This window comes from Macadamia integrifolia, unplaced genomic scaffold (genome assembly GCF_013358625.1).
Source record: "Macadamia integrifolia cultivar HAES 741 unplaced genomic scaffold, SCU_Mint_v3 scaffold526, whole genome shotgun sequence".
Classification (NCBI taxonomy): domain Eukaryota; kingdom Viridiplantae; phylum Streptophyta; class Magnoliopsida; order Proteales; family Proteaceae; genus Macadamia; species Macadamia integrifolia.
The window spans coordinates 5,261-20,363 of record NW_024870472.1 but is presented as its reverse complement, the minus strand read 5'-3'; the positions used below and the strand labels follow the sequence as shown (position 1 = coordinate 20,363).

The following is a 15,103-nucleotide window of genomic DNA, read 5'->3' as shown; positions in this document are numbered from 1 at the left end:
GCACAACTTTATATGGATAACATAGTGCGCTTGCATGGAGTGCCAGTGAGCATTGTGTCAGATAGGGACCCAAGGTTCACTTCCAGATTTTAGAAAAGCTTCCAACATACCTTGGGATCACAATTGAATTTGAGTACTGCTTTCCACCCACAGACTGATGGTCAGTCAGAGTGAACCATACAGATATTAGAAGACATGCTCAGGGCGTGTGTAATGGAAATGTATGGTAGTTGGAAAGAATATATACCCCTTATGGAGTTTGCCTATAACAACAATTACCAAGCTACAATTGGTATGGCTCTGTATGAGGCATTATATGGTAGGAAGTGCAGAACTCCTCTGTATTGGAATGAGGTAGGCGAACGCCGAATGTTAGGACCTGAAATGATACAGATGACTTGTGACAAGGTCGATGTTATTCGGGAACAGATTAAAGCAGCTCAGTCTCGTCAAAAGAGCTATGTAGACAACCACAAGAAAGACATTGAATTTCAGCCAGGAGAAAAGGTGTTTCTCAAGATCTCCCCTACTAAAGGGTTGCAAAGATTTCATAAAAGGGGGAAGTTGAGCCCGAGATACATTGGCCCATTTGAGATCTTAGCTCGGGTTGGCTCAGTAGCCTACATGCTTGCTCTACCACCTTCACCCGGGAATGTCCAAAACATATTTCATGTATCCATGCTGAAGCGATACGTTCATGATCCATCTCATGTATTACCCGTGGAACCAGAATATCTAGAAGCGGATATGACCTATACAAAGTAGCCAGCTGAAATCTTGGACCGAAAGGTGAAAACCCTTCGCAACCGCTCCATTTCCTTCGTAAAGGTGTGATGGGCTAATCATTCACTTGAAGAAGCATATTGGGAGAAATAGGATGAAAACCAAACCAAGTACCCTCATCTTTTTGAACAACCAGGTACGCCAATTTCGAGGACGAAATTTTTGAAAAGGGGGGGTAAATGTGATACCCTACTTTTTAAACCCGGTCTAATTACACGGTTGACCCGGTTTAACCATGCAGGACCCGAACCGGAGAGGGTTAAGGCGGGTTCCTTATGGACCATGATGGCAAGGGTGACTTTGAACACCGGTTGGCCAGACAAGTCTGAGTCAGTGCCAGAGGAGACAGGTGTACCCAAGCCGTGTACATGCACATATCATAAGGCCATGTATGGATAAAGCTGGTATGTAGCCATATCCTAAAGCGCATACGTATAATATACCTTGTGCTGAGAGTCGAATTCCACCAAAATCCCACTTGTTGGCCAATTTTCGGCCCTCAGGTGGGCAGTCACAGGTGGGCGCATCCGCCCACCTGAGTGACCCACCCATGTGCTACTAATGATTTTAAGAATGTATAAATAGCATTATTTGTGTTTTTCAATATCTCATTTATTACACAGAAGGTTGGTGAGAAGATTTAAGAGGAGAGAGAAGAGAAGGGAGAAAAGAGAACAAAGAAGAAGAAAGGGGAAGGAAGAGGAAGAAGAAATGGATTTAAGCAGCGCCAAGGTTTGATCTTCCCATTCCGATGCCGGAAGAGTGATTTCCAACACGAGATCTATGTTTAGAGGTGAGCGAAGGCTATATTCCTTAAACTTTCACCATACCCAAGTAAACCCCTTGATTTGGGTAGAGTTTCTTGAGGTCTTGTAAATCCACCTTGAGATGATGAATCTAAGGTTTAATAGATGGTTTATGTGTTGATTTTGAAGGATTTGAAGAAGTGTTTACAAGGTTGGAGAAGCATTGGTGATTTGAAGTGATTTTGGGGTTTTTGAAAGAGTTCTTGAGCAAAGAAAGTAAGATGACTTCCATTCCTTAAATCTAACCTAGATCTAGGTTAGAATCATCTTATGAGACATTGAATGTGTGGAAAATGAGATTGGAAAAGCCCCATTTAATTCCCCAATGGTTGGGAAAAATTTCGGGGAAAATGGCAGTTTTTCACCTGCTCAAGTGGGTTGAGACCGGTGGGCCAAACAGCCCGCCTGAGGGCACCTGCCTGAGAGGGCAGGCCCTCGGGACCAACCAGCGGGCCCCTACTGGTGGGCTGATCGGTGGGCCGATCGATGGGCCGACCTACCCGTCGGTCAAGACCGATGGGCCCAGATTGGTGGGCTGACCTGCCCGTCGGTCCTAGTCGACCCTTGGCCTCCACCGGTTGGCCCCTACCGGTGGGCCGACCTGCCCACTGGTCATGACCGATGGGTCAGGACCGATGGGCCGACCCACCCACCTGTGAAGACCGATGGGCTGTGACAGGTGGGCTGTCCGACCCACCCGTGAGGCTCCTAATGTGATTTTTTCGTCCGAATGGACCCAAAACGGACGTGCGACTTTCTTTTAGGATTCTAAACATGATTTTTTCATCAAATCTTGTTAGTTTTGACCCCAAAGTGGTAAAATACTAACCTCATTCACTTGTGATAGGTTCACCAAAATTTATGTTTCTCACGCCGGATCTCATCCGTACTGGGCGTGAGTCTTTGTACACTACAAGTAAGTGGGGAGAGGACATTTGGCCTTATTTTAAGGCTTGTTTGGTATTCATTCAAATGTATCTAGACTAGCCATGTCATCATGCAAATTATATGTAGTTTAGCCATCCTCATATTATTATCACATGTGTGTTGTGTTTACTTTCTCAATGTCAAATGATGATGTGCTTATGTGATGAATGATGGGATCATTGTGCATGATGCATTATTAGACTAGATTCCGTGGTCGGCTTAGAAACGAGTGCATTGGTGGCCCGTGGAATGGGACGTGGTGACACTATGTAATCGTACTATGTCATATAGGAGCATGCGGTTTAGGATTATCATCTTCCCGTGCTACGACCCTTCCTAATAGGGGTTGAGGTGTTGGGTTACCATTTGGGGAGAAGCAGTGGTTGCGGTTGTCGGGTCACTATGGTGGTTAGACATACGCCCGGTGGGTCATTAGGACAGTCGGCAACCTCAGTGGTATATTCAAGAGGGCCAATTGTACTGCTTTTAAATTATTGGAGTCAGCACCTTTATTTTCTATCATTTACTTTTATGTTGAGAGCCGGTAGTCAGCATGCCTTACTTTTCCGAGTACTCACAGTGGGCCTTCTCCGATAGTCCTATGGGCGTATCACGTGATGGAGTTCGTGGCTCGTACCCGGAGTATACGCGCACTGTGGTTGTAGTAGCACTAAACAAAAGACTTAGTAATGTTGTTTAGGTGGATGTGATTTAAAATGAATTGCATAGCATATAGTGCATATGGTTGTGATTGTTGTGTGGACTGTTGTGTGGTCCTTCTTTTCACTTACTGAGCTAGTGAGCTCATCCCACGTGTACACCTCTTTTAGATGATTTTGTAGGTCACCAGCCTGAAGATTAAGAGTCGGGCCCCACAGTTGAATTCCCTGAAGAGGATTAGTGGGTCCCCGAGGACTATGAGCACGACACGGATTGCACGTGCGAGGGTTGTGCTGTGGGACCATAGCAGTGACTCCATACAGGGTTACTGTTTTATTCTTTTGATGATCCCTTTTGTGTACTTGATACGTGAAATGTTATTCTTTTTGTATAAATATCATGTCTGCGGGCCCAAATGTATTTATCTTTGTACTATAATTTGGGTATCAAGTATATTGGGGATATTTACAGGTAAATTAAGTCTTCCGCTGAACTGTTGAACATTATCTTAGTTGTGTGTATGCTGTGGTTGGGTACTGTATCAGATGATCCTGGCAGGTTTGGGTTAACCGGAGTTAACCCTGTCACCGGTCCAGTTCTATGTGAATGGGGTGTGATATTTCAGAGGTACACGACATTGCAACATGTGAGCAGAACTATGGAAGGGCGGGAAACCCCAACACTGGGAAGGAAAAGTGGAGCAAAGACAAGTCCGTAGATGTTGGTTGTGCTATGGAGTCTCACTTAGCTCGGGTGGAGCTAGCAATAGCCGAGGTGAAGGGACACCTTAATGTTGTAGAGCAAAGTGGGGAGGAGCTCGAAGGAGAGCTCAAGGAGTCCCTATTGAGTACTCTCAACACCATAGCATATGACCAATAGGAGGAGTTTGCATCCTTTAAGGCTCATGTGTGGAAGGACATTTCCACCTTCAAGGATCAAATGCGGGAGGCGTTGGCCAAGATAAAAGCTTGTGTTGCTGAGGTACATGAGGATTGGGCTTTATGTAAGAGGGCGGTGGCCGGGGGAGCTACTACCTCACGAGAAGTGCCTAGGATGGAGGTGCCAAATCCCCAGCCATTCCCTGGGAAGAGAGATGCACGGGAAATCGACAACTTTTTATGGCATATGGAGAGGTATTTCGAGGCAATGGCCCTAAATGATGAGGCGTCAAAGGTACGGACCGCTTCTCTCTACCTCACCGATGATGCAACTCTATGGTGGTGTAGAAAGCATGCCGATATAGAGAGAAGTATGTGCACGATAGACACTTGGGATAATTTTAAAATTGAGTTAAAGAAAGACTTCTATCCCAAGAATGCCACCTTCTTGGCTAGAAGGAGCCTAAAAAGGCTTAAACACATAGGTTCTATTCTGGACTATGTGAAGGAATTCTCTACCCTAATGCTCGAAGTCCTGAGTATGACTGAGGAGGAGCTCCTATTCAACTTCATGGATGGCCTCCAAGGCTGGGCTGCGCAAGAACTATAATGTTGAGCCGTGCAGGACCTTGCCTTAGCCATCACAGCAGTAGAGTCATTAGTGGAGTTTAGGAGAGACGATAGTTCTAAGCCCAAGAAGGGCACTAATGGGAAAGGTGGGGGAGGGAAGGGGCCTACGACATACCCTCCCAAGGAAGGTACTAGTAAACCATCTTCAAACAAGGAGGGTAGGCCCAAGCAAGACAAAAGGGACAAGTTCACGCCCAAGGATAAGTGTTTCTTGTGTGATGGTCCCCATTGGGCTAGGGATTGCCCCAAGAGAAAGGCTCTCAATGCCCTACTCGAGGAGAAAGAAGATAATGAGGCACATATGGGGTCCCTACAACGACTAAGTGCGATCAAGGCTAAGACAGAGATCAAGGCCACAAGCTCACAAAAAGGGCTAATGTACATGGAGGTGCATGTCAAAGGTAAGCCCACTCGTGCCATGATAGACATAGGTTCTACACGCAACTTCGTCTCAACAGAAGAGCCGAAGAGACTTGGACTTAAAGGGATCAAGGAGGGAGGATGGCTTAAGGCCGTCAACTCCCAAGCCCATCCCATACATGGTGTTGCTCAAGGGGTCGAGTTAAACATTGGGACATGGAAGGGAACGGTTGACTTGTCGATAGTTCCCATGGATGATTTTCAAGTGGTGCTTGGCATGGATTTCTTACATAGGGCTAAGGCCATACCCATGCCATTTATCAGCACAGTTTGCATTATGGAGGAAGGAGCTCCATATATGGTCCCAACTATACAAGGGACCCAGGACGGCCCAAAACTTCTTTCGGCTATACAGCTCGAGAAAGGAGTTAAGAAGGGGGAGACAACATACTTGGCAGCACTCTTAGAGCCTAAGGAAGATGGTCCAACTAAGGTGCTACCCAAGCCAATCGAGAAGATCCTTGAAGAGTTCAAGGATGTGATGCCAAACGAGTTGCCCAAGAGGCTCCCACCTAGGAGGGAGGTCGATCATGCCATTGAGTTGGAGCCAGGCACCAAGCCACTAGCAATGGCACCATATAGAATGTCACCGCTAGAGTTGGAGGAGCTAAGGAAGCAACTCAAGGAATTATTGGATGTGGGATTCATTCGCCCTTCTAAAGCTCCCTACGGTGCCCCAGTTCTTTTTCAATAGAAGCATGATGGATCGCTTCGATTATGCATCGACTACAGGGCATTGAACAAGGTAACAATCAAGAATAAGTATCCCATTCCTTTGATAGTAGATCTATTTGATAGACTTGGTGGGGTAAGGTACTTCACTAAGTTAGACTTATGATTGGGGTACTACCAAGTCCGCATCGCAGAAGGTGATGAGCCCAAGACAACGTGCATGACTCGATATGGCTCATATGAGTTCTTGGTGATGCCCTTCGGACTCATGAATGCCCTGGCTACATTTTGCACCCTTATGAACAAAATCTTCCATCCCTACCTTGACAAGTTTGTGGTGGTGTACTTGGACGAAATCGTTGTCTATAGCAACATGTTGGAGGAGCACATGCAGCACTTGAAGATCATCTTCAAGGAACTAAGGGACAATCAGCTCTATATCAAGAAGGAGAAATGTGCATTTGCACAAGAGGAGGTGATGTTCCTTGGTCACAAGATTAGAGGTGGAACCTTACAAATGGATGAGAGCAAGGTGCGGGCTATCCAAGAATGGGAGGCACCAGCTAAAGTGACTGGGCTAAGGTCTTTCCTTGGCTCAGTTAACTATTATCGGTGCTTCATTCAAGGTTACTCAAGAAGGGCAACTCCACTTATAGACTTACTAAAGAAGAACCGACCATGGTTATGGTCGGATGCATGCAAAGAGGCCTTTGAGGACTTAAAGAAGGCTGTCATGGGGGAACCAGTGCTTACCCTACCCGACTATGGCAAGACATTTGAGGTACACACAGATGCATCTGACTTTGCTATCGGTGGGGTGCTAATGCAAGAAAGGCACCCCATTGCCTATGAGAGTCGTAAGTTGAATGAGACAGAGCGACGCTACACAGTCCATGAGAAGGAGATGACCGCGGTGGTGCATTGCCTAAGGACATGGTGACACTACCTACTTGGGTCACAGTTTGTGGTGAAGACGGATAACATTACCACTAGCTACTTTCAAACCCAAAAGAAGTTGAGTCCTAAGCAAGTTAGATGGCAAGACTTCTTCGTAGAGTTTGACTTCGTCTTTGAATACAAGCCGGGTAAGGCCAATGAGGTGGCTGATGCGCTTTGTAGAAAGGCGGAGTTATCTTCTCTTAGCCAACCGGAGGGGGAACTTCTAGAGTTGATCAAAGTGGGCCTCCAAAATGATCCTGTGGCTAAGAACATACTTACCCTTACACGGGAAGGCAAGACATGAAGATTTTGGGAGCAAAATGGCTTGCTCTATGCTAATAAGAGGAGACTCTATGTGCCTAAATGGAGTAACCTATGGAGGAACCTCATTCGTGAATGCCACGACACTAAATGGGCTGGCCACCCAGGACAAAGGTGCATGCGGGCATTGTTGGAAGCGGCTTACTATTGGCCTCAGATGTGGGATGACATAGAGGCCTATGTGAGAACTTGTCTTATATGCCAACAAGATAAGGTGGAGCAGCAACCACCCAGGGGACTACTGGAGTCACTTCCCATACCAAAAAGACCATGGGAGAGTGTCTCTATGGACTTCATCAATGCCCTACCCAAGTCAGAAAGATGTGGGTTAATAATGGTGGTGGTTGACAGATTTTCAAAATATGGCACATTCGTGGCAGTACCAAGGGATTGTACGGCAGAAGAAGCGTCAAGGCTATTTCTAAAGCATGTCATCAAACATTGGGGTGTGCCACAATCCATAATAAGTGATCGAGACCCTCGCTTCACAGGGAGGTTCTGGACAGAGCTATTCAAGTTGTTGGGATCATCGCTACACTTGTCAACAAGCTTCCATCCCAAGACCGATGGGCAAACAGAGTGCATTAATAGCTTGTTGGAGGACACTCGTGAGTGCTAACCAACATGACTGGGCCAAGTTGCTTGATATGGCTCAGTTCTCTTACAACCTCCAACGAAGTAAGGCTACGAACCAAAGTCCATTTGAAATTGCCACGGGACGACAACCCTTAACACCAAATACGGTGATGACCGGCTACATAGGGAAGAGCCCTTCGGCATTTAAGGTTGCCAAGGAGTGGCAAGAAAAGCTAGATGTGGCTAAGTCATACCTAGACAAGGCCACCAAAAAGATGAAGAAATGGGCTGACAAAGGGAGGCGACTAGAAAACTTCAAGATCAGGGACTTGGTACTTGTGAAGCTTCTACCCCAACAATTTAAGTCCCTAAGGCAGGTACATAAGGGGCTGGTATGTAGGTAGGAAGGCCCATTCGAGATAACCAAAAAGGTGGGCAAAGTATCCTATGAGGTGAGCCTACCTCCTAAACTCAAGATCCATCCAGTCTTCCATGCAAGCCTAATAAAGCCATACCATAGAGATAAGGAAGACCCAAGTCGTGGAGCCTCAATAAGAGCACCAATGGCTATCACTACTTCCTACGATAAGGAGGCTGAATACATGATCACTGATCGAGTCATCCGAAGATGAGGAGTACCACTTAGTAGGGAATACTTAGTCAAGTGGAAGGAGCTACCAGAGAGCGAAGCAAGTTGGTAACCCGTCGACTCTTTATGGCAGTTCCAAGACCACATACAAAGGTTCCACAAAGAAGATGCGACGAGGACGTCACCGAATTAGGTGGGGGAGAGTGTCACAGACCGCCCACTGAAGGCCCACAGGTCAAGCCATTAAGCCCATGGACTTAGACCATTGGGCTTAGTAAGGCCCAATTTCTAGAGATTTCTACCAAAGTGTGGAACTCTAGATATTTTATAAGGAAATATTATATAGGGAGGTTTCTAGAGTTCTCCACTAAGGAGACGGGAAGCTTCTAGTTTCCACCCCAATCTTTGGATGTAAGACACATGTACATATCTTAGCCAATCATTGTAACTAAGAGTGACTATAAATAGAGGTGCCCTCATTTATCCAAGGCACCAAGTAAGTGAGTTCTCAAGCTATGGAAGTTTGAGGCAATAACAGGTCTATGATGCCCTTAGATGTTCTAGGCCGCACACGCGCTACACTGATGTATTCAATGAGTCTATAGCCTTGGCCGACGAGCTCAAGTAATCTTTGAAAATTTCATCGTGATGGGGATAGATCATTGCAATTGTTGGTCTTCAATGAGTAATTCCTAGTAAGCTTGAGTCATCAGCTCGCGTTGACTACGTCCCTTCCCTTTGTACACACCGCCCGTCGCTCCTACCTATTGAATGGTCCAGTGAAGTGTTCAGATCGTGACGACGTGGGTGGTTCACCTCCATCAACGTCACGAGAAGTCCATTGAACCTTATCATTTAGAGGAAGTAGAAGTCGTGACAAGGTTTCTGTAGGTGAACCTGCGAAAGGATTATTGTCGATACCTGCCTAGCATGACTCGTGAACATGTTGTGTTATGCGATCAAGGTAGGGCGTGGGAGCGTGAGCTCCTTCCTTCCTGACCCTTGTAAAAGGTTGGCCTACGATCCTTCGTAGCATTTGACCCAAACACAACCACCGGCGCAGTCGGTGCCAAGGAACTCGCAACGAAAAGGACATGACATCATTGCGCCTTTGGTGTGGTGTGGTCATCCTAGATTCGAATCTTTATCTTAACGACTCTCGGCAATGGATATCTCAGCTCTTGCATCTATGAAAAACGTAGAGAAATGTGATACTTGGTGTGAATTGTAGAATCCCATGAACCATCGAGTCTTTGAACGCAAGTTGCGCCCTAAGCCATCGGGCTGAGGGCATGCCTGCCTGGGTGTCATGTGTCATGTTGCCCCACCTCCTTTACCCCTTGTGGTGGTGGTGCGGAGCAAAGATTGGCCCCCTGTGTCTCTGTTTGAGGTGCAGTCAGCCCAAAGTCAAGGGCTCCTTGTGTGACAAGCTTCACGATGAGTGGTGGGTCGAGCCACTTTGCAATTGTTCAGACATCATGTGTGTGTTCTGCTCCCATTGGGCTCTGGTGACCCTGATTACCATTCGATGGCATTTCGACAGTGACCCCAGGTCACGCGGGGCTACTCACTGAGTTTAATCATATCAATAAGCGGAGGATAAGAAACTTACGAGGATTCCCTTAATGACGGCGAGCGAACCGGGAAGAGCCTAGCTTGAGAATCGTGCGGCTTTGTCATTCGAATTGTAGTCTGTAGAAGCATCCTCAGTGGTGGACCTGGCCCAAGTCCCCTGGAAGGGGGTGCCGGAGAGGGTGAGATCCTCTTCATGTTCGAACCCTATCGTACCACGAGGCGCTGTCGACGAGTCGGGTTGTTTAGGAATGTAGCCCCAATTGTGCGGTAAATTTCATCCAAGGCTAAATATGGGCGAGACACCAATAACAAACAAGTACCGTGAGAGAAAGATGAAAAGGACTTTAAAAAGAGAGTCAAAGAGTGCTTAAAATTGTCGGGAGGGAAGCAGATGGGGGCCAACGATGCATCTTGATTGGATGCGAAACGGTTAATAATCAGTCCGCCCTCGACTCGGGGTATAGACCGATGTGGATTGCGATGGCGTCCCAAGCCGGGTTATCGCGTTTTGCTTGAGGAGATGTCATCACCATGATCATGGTAGGCAACATGTGCCTCGATGGCATGCCTATTGGCAACTGCATGCTTCGGGCATCGGCCTGTCGGGCTCCCTATTTGACCTGTCTTGAAACACGAACCAAGGAGTCTGACTTATGTGCGAGTCAATGGGCGAGTAAAACCCATAAGGAATAAGGAAGCTGACTGGTGGGATCCCCTTGTGGGTTGCACCATTGACCAACCTTGATCTTTTGTGAAGGGTTCGAGTGAGAGTATACTTGTCGGGACCCAAAAGATGGTGAACTATGCCTGAGCAGGGCGAAGCCAGAGAAAACTCTGGTGGAGGCCCGCTGTGATACTGACATGCAAATCATTCGTCTGACTTGGGTATATGGTCGAAAGACTAATCAAACCATCTAGTAGCTGGTTCCCTCTGAAGTTTCCCTCAGGATAGCTGGAGCCCACAGGCGAGTTCTATTGGGTAAAGCCAATGATTAGAGGCATCGGAGGCACAACGCCCTCGACCTATTCTCAAACTTTAAATAGGTAGGATGGTGTGGCTGCTTTGTTGAGCCACGCCATGGAATTGATAGCTCCAAGTGGGCCATTTTTGGTAAGTAGAATTGGCGATGTGGGATGAACTAGAAGCCAGGTTACGGTGCCGAATTGCACGCTAACCTAGAACCCACAAAGGGTGTTGGTCGATTAAGATAGCAGGACGGTGGTCATGGAAGTCAAAATCCGCTAAGGAGTGTGTAACAACTCACTTGCCGAATCAACTAGCCCCGAAAATGGATGGCGCTGAAGCGCGCAACCTATACTCAACCGTCGGGGCAACTGATAGGCCCTGATGAGTAAGAGGGCACGACAGTCGCCATAAAACCTGGGGCGTGAGCCTGGGCGGAGCGACCGTCGGTGCAGATCTTGGTGGTAGTAGAAAATATTCAAATGAGAACTTTGAAGGCTGAAGAGGGGAAAGGTTCCATGTGAACAGCACTTAGACATAGGTTAGTCGATCCTAAGGGACGGGGGAAGCCCGTTAGAGAGCATGTATGCTCACGTGCTCCGAAAGGGAATTGGGTTAAAATTCTCGAACCGGGACGTGGCGGTTGATGGCAACGTTAGGAAGCCCGAAGACATCGACGGGGGCCTCGGGAATTGTTATATTTTCTGTTTAACAACCTTCCCACCCTGGAAATGGCTTAGCCAGAGGTAGGGTCCAGCGGCTGGAAAAGCACCGCACGTCGTGTGGTGTCCGGTGCACCCCTGGCAGCCCTTGAAAATCCAGAGGACCGAGTGCCGACCACGCACGATCGTACTCATAACTGCATCAAGTCTCCAAGGTGAACAACCTCTGGTCGATGGAACAATGTAGGCAAGGGAAGTCGGCAAAATGGATCCGTAACCTCAGGAAAAGGATTGGCTCTGAGGGCTAGGCACAGGGTCCCAGTTTTAAACCCATCAGCTATCGACAGACTACTCGAGCTGCTTTCACAGTGAGAGTAGGCCACCGCGTGCTGGTCAGGGTGATGGACTGGGAATGGCCCCCTCGGGGTCCTTCCCCGGGCATCGAACAGTCAACTTAGAACTGGTACGGACAAGGGGAATCCGACTGTTTAATTAAAACAAAGAATTTCGATGGTCCTTGTGGATGCTCACGCAATGTGATTTTTGCCGAGTGCTCTAAATGTTAAAGTGAAGAAATTCAACCAAGCGTGGGTAAACGGCGGGAGTAACTATGACTCTCTTAAGGTAGCCAAATGCCTAATCATCTAATTAGTGACGCGCATGAATGGATTAACGAGATTCCCACTATCCCTGTCTACTATCCAGTGAAACCACAGCCAAGGGAACGGGCTTGGCAGAATCAGTGGGGAAAGAAGACACTGTTGAGATTGACTTTAGTCCAACTTTATGAAATGACTTGAGAGGAGTAGGATAAGTGGGAGCTCGAAACGGCACAAGTGAAATACCACTACTTTTAACGTTATTTTACATACTCCGTGAGTTGGAGGCAGGGCTCTGTCCCTCCTTTGGACCCAAGGCCAGCCTTGGTGGGGTGATCCAGGTAGAGGACACTATCAGGTGGGGAGTTTGGCTGGGTGGCACATCTGTTAAAAGATAACGCAGGTGTCCTAAGATGAGCTCAACGAGAACTGAAATCTCGTGTGGAACAAAAGGGTAAAAGCTTGTTTGATTCTGATTTCCAGTATGAATATGAACCATGAAAGAGTGGCCTATCTATCCTTTAGACCTTCAAAATTTGAAGCTAGAGGTGTCAGAAAAGTTAACACAGGGATAACAGGCTTGTGGCAGCCAAGTGTTCATAGCGACGTTACTTTTTGATCCTTCGATGTCAGCTCTTCCTATCATTGCGAAGTAGAATTCGCCAAGTGTTGGATTGTTCACCCACCAATAGGGAACGTGAGCTGGGTTTAGACTGTCGTGAGACATATTAGTTTTACCCTAGTGATGATAGTGTCACGATAGTAATTCAACCTAGTACGAGAGGAACCGTTGATTCACACAATTGGTCATCGCACTTGGTTGAAAAGCCAGTGGCACGAAGCTTCCGTGTGCCAGATTTTTCCTTAATTTCATACCATGTTTCATTTGATTTGGATATTTGAAGCTCAAAAAATAGACCGGTATATTTTATTGGGGGGTTCATGTCTCCTTCTGGAAAGGGGCAAAGAGCATAAGAGCTACCTTGATGGAGGGGGTGCCACTCCCCGAGTGATTTTCGAGGGGCCACATAGAGGGGCAGCAGACAATGTTGTTTGAGATTTTAAAATGTAACCGTAAGCGTACGGATCAGTGTAGCTACGGGTCAAACACAAGGAGAGCAGCCACTTTATTTTTAATTTCTTTTAATAATGCGAAAGTGAACTGATTAATGGTTGTGATGTAATTCTAATTACCGTCCTAAAAATAACGTCCTAACCATTCGTCATCTAAGAATTTAAAGACGCAAGCCACGCAATTAAAATTAAATATATAAATAATTGAAAATAAACAACCCACGCAATTAAAAAAATAAATAAATAAAGGAAAAAAAAAAGCTGAAATAAAAATAAAGTAAAAGAAAGGGGATAAAGCTAGAGAGAGACTCACAAGTAGGTTTCTCTACTTAGCCCGAGGGATGCATCATAATATGAGCTTCCCTACTTGACCAGAGAGTCACTCTTACAAGGGTTACTCTACCTGACTTTAGAGAAAGGGAGACAATTAAAATAAAAGCAATAAATCGATGGTTCTATGGCTAGGAGGGGCAAATCCAACACATACACTAGCCATGAACCTTGGGGGAAAGGAACAGCAATAATGTAACGACTGAAAATAAAAATCCTAAATTAAGAAAGAAAGGGTAGTCATAAGAGGGAATGAGAGGGGGGAGAGAAGACTACTGAAGGAGCCTACTTACTTGAATCAATGCTTGAACTTGAAAAAAAATTGCTCCACAGCTTTTGATCTTGTCACCTAGATCTAAGCCTAGAACTATAATTAAAAAATTACAACTCAATTGCATAAATCCTAAACATAAAAAGAACTAAATAAAAATAAAAGAGTGCTTGCATTAATTGACATAAAAAAAAAAACTATAACAAAAGTGATTAAAGCCAAAATAGAGAAGAACTAAAATCAAAGAGTGAGAGAGGGAGAGAGAGAGCAACTAAAAAAAAACTAGAAGAAGAATGAATTGTCTCTCCTCCTCTTACATGAGTTGTATTTATAGGGAATGGGGAGGTAGGGTAACAAATTTTTCTTTCCTAAAAGGGAGAAACCCACAATTGATTGTGAGATCTTTTGAGTCCAAAAGTGCTAAGATGGAGGAGAGAGAAGAGAGAAATAAATTTAGAGAAATTTTTTTTTGCTTATTTTCTTTCCTCTTTTTTTTTTCTAATTTTTTTTTCTTCTTTTTCTCTCTCCTAGGGACGATTTTTTTCTTCCTTTGTGTGATTTGGACAATCTTTGGTGATGATGTGGAGGAGAGAGAAGATTTGGACAATCTCTATTTCTCCCTTTTTTTCTTTCCTTTTTTTTCTCTTCTTGCTTCCACGATTTTCCTTTCCTTTTTTTTTCTCTTCTTGCTTCCACGATTTTCCTTGCTTCTAATTTGATGTGGAAATCCCCTCCATGCCCTTAGTGCTTTAAGTGAATGAAAAGCAGGAAATCTTCAACAAATTCTCTAAAAAATACAACTATGAGATTCGAACTTGAGATCTCTTGGTGAGCAAGGGAATTTTGCACACCATAGTTCACCAACTACATTAGGTAGTTGTTGTTACCAAAAACAAATCTTTAATCACTTAAGGATGTGGTCCATCGATCCTTGTTGGCATTTGGAGTATTCCTTGTACCTCTGGGACAATTGCAAACGGGTTGGTTCTGTATCTCGGTTCAGTTCTGATCCATTATTCTTTTTCTGACCCGAAAAGAATAATCATTTGTACGGGTGACCAAACGAATGTGTACTTTTAATTGAACACGTCCATCTTGCTCAGAATTTCATCCTCTTCGCAACCATGAAAAGAAATAGGACCTCTTTACGTGTAAAATTGAAGATATAATACCCGATAATCCTTAAGGCCTTAAAAATATAAAACCTGCAAAAAGAGAGTAAAACCCAAGGTAGCTCCATTCTAAATATGTAAAATGCATGTTTTACTACCCTAGATTTCACACATAAATGTGCTCATCAGAATTCCCCCACACTTAGACTTTGCTACTCCTCGAGCAAAACAAAAAGAAAAGAATAAAAACAAAAAAAACCTAACTCACTTTCGTAGGAATCACGGTTGCACTTAGCATGTGCAACAAGTCTTTAA

At 45.5% G+C, this 15,103-nt stretch overlaps 1 non-coding gene and 1 pseudogene across 1 annotated transcript; both read left to right on the top strand.

Moving 5' to 3' along the window:
• The first annotated feature begins 9,355 nt into the window (after positions 1 to 9,355).
• LOC122069044 lies at positions 9,356 to 9,511 on the top strand. The gene has a single exon (XR_006137332.1). It is a non-coding gene; the product is annotated as a 5.8S ribosomal RNA (ribosomal RNA).
• A 233-nt stretch (positions 9,512 to 9,744) lies between these two features.
• Positions 9,745 to 12,924, top strand: LOC122069052 (annotated as a pseudogene).
• The last annotated feature ends 2,179 nt before the right edge of the window (positions 12,925 to 15,103 follow it).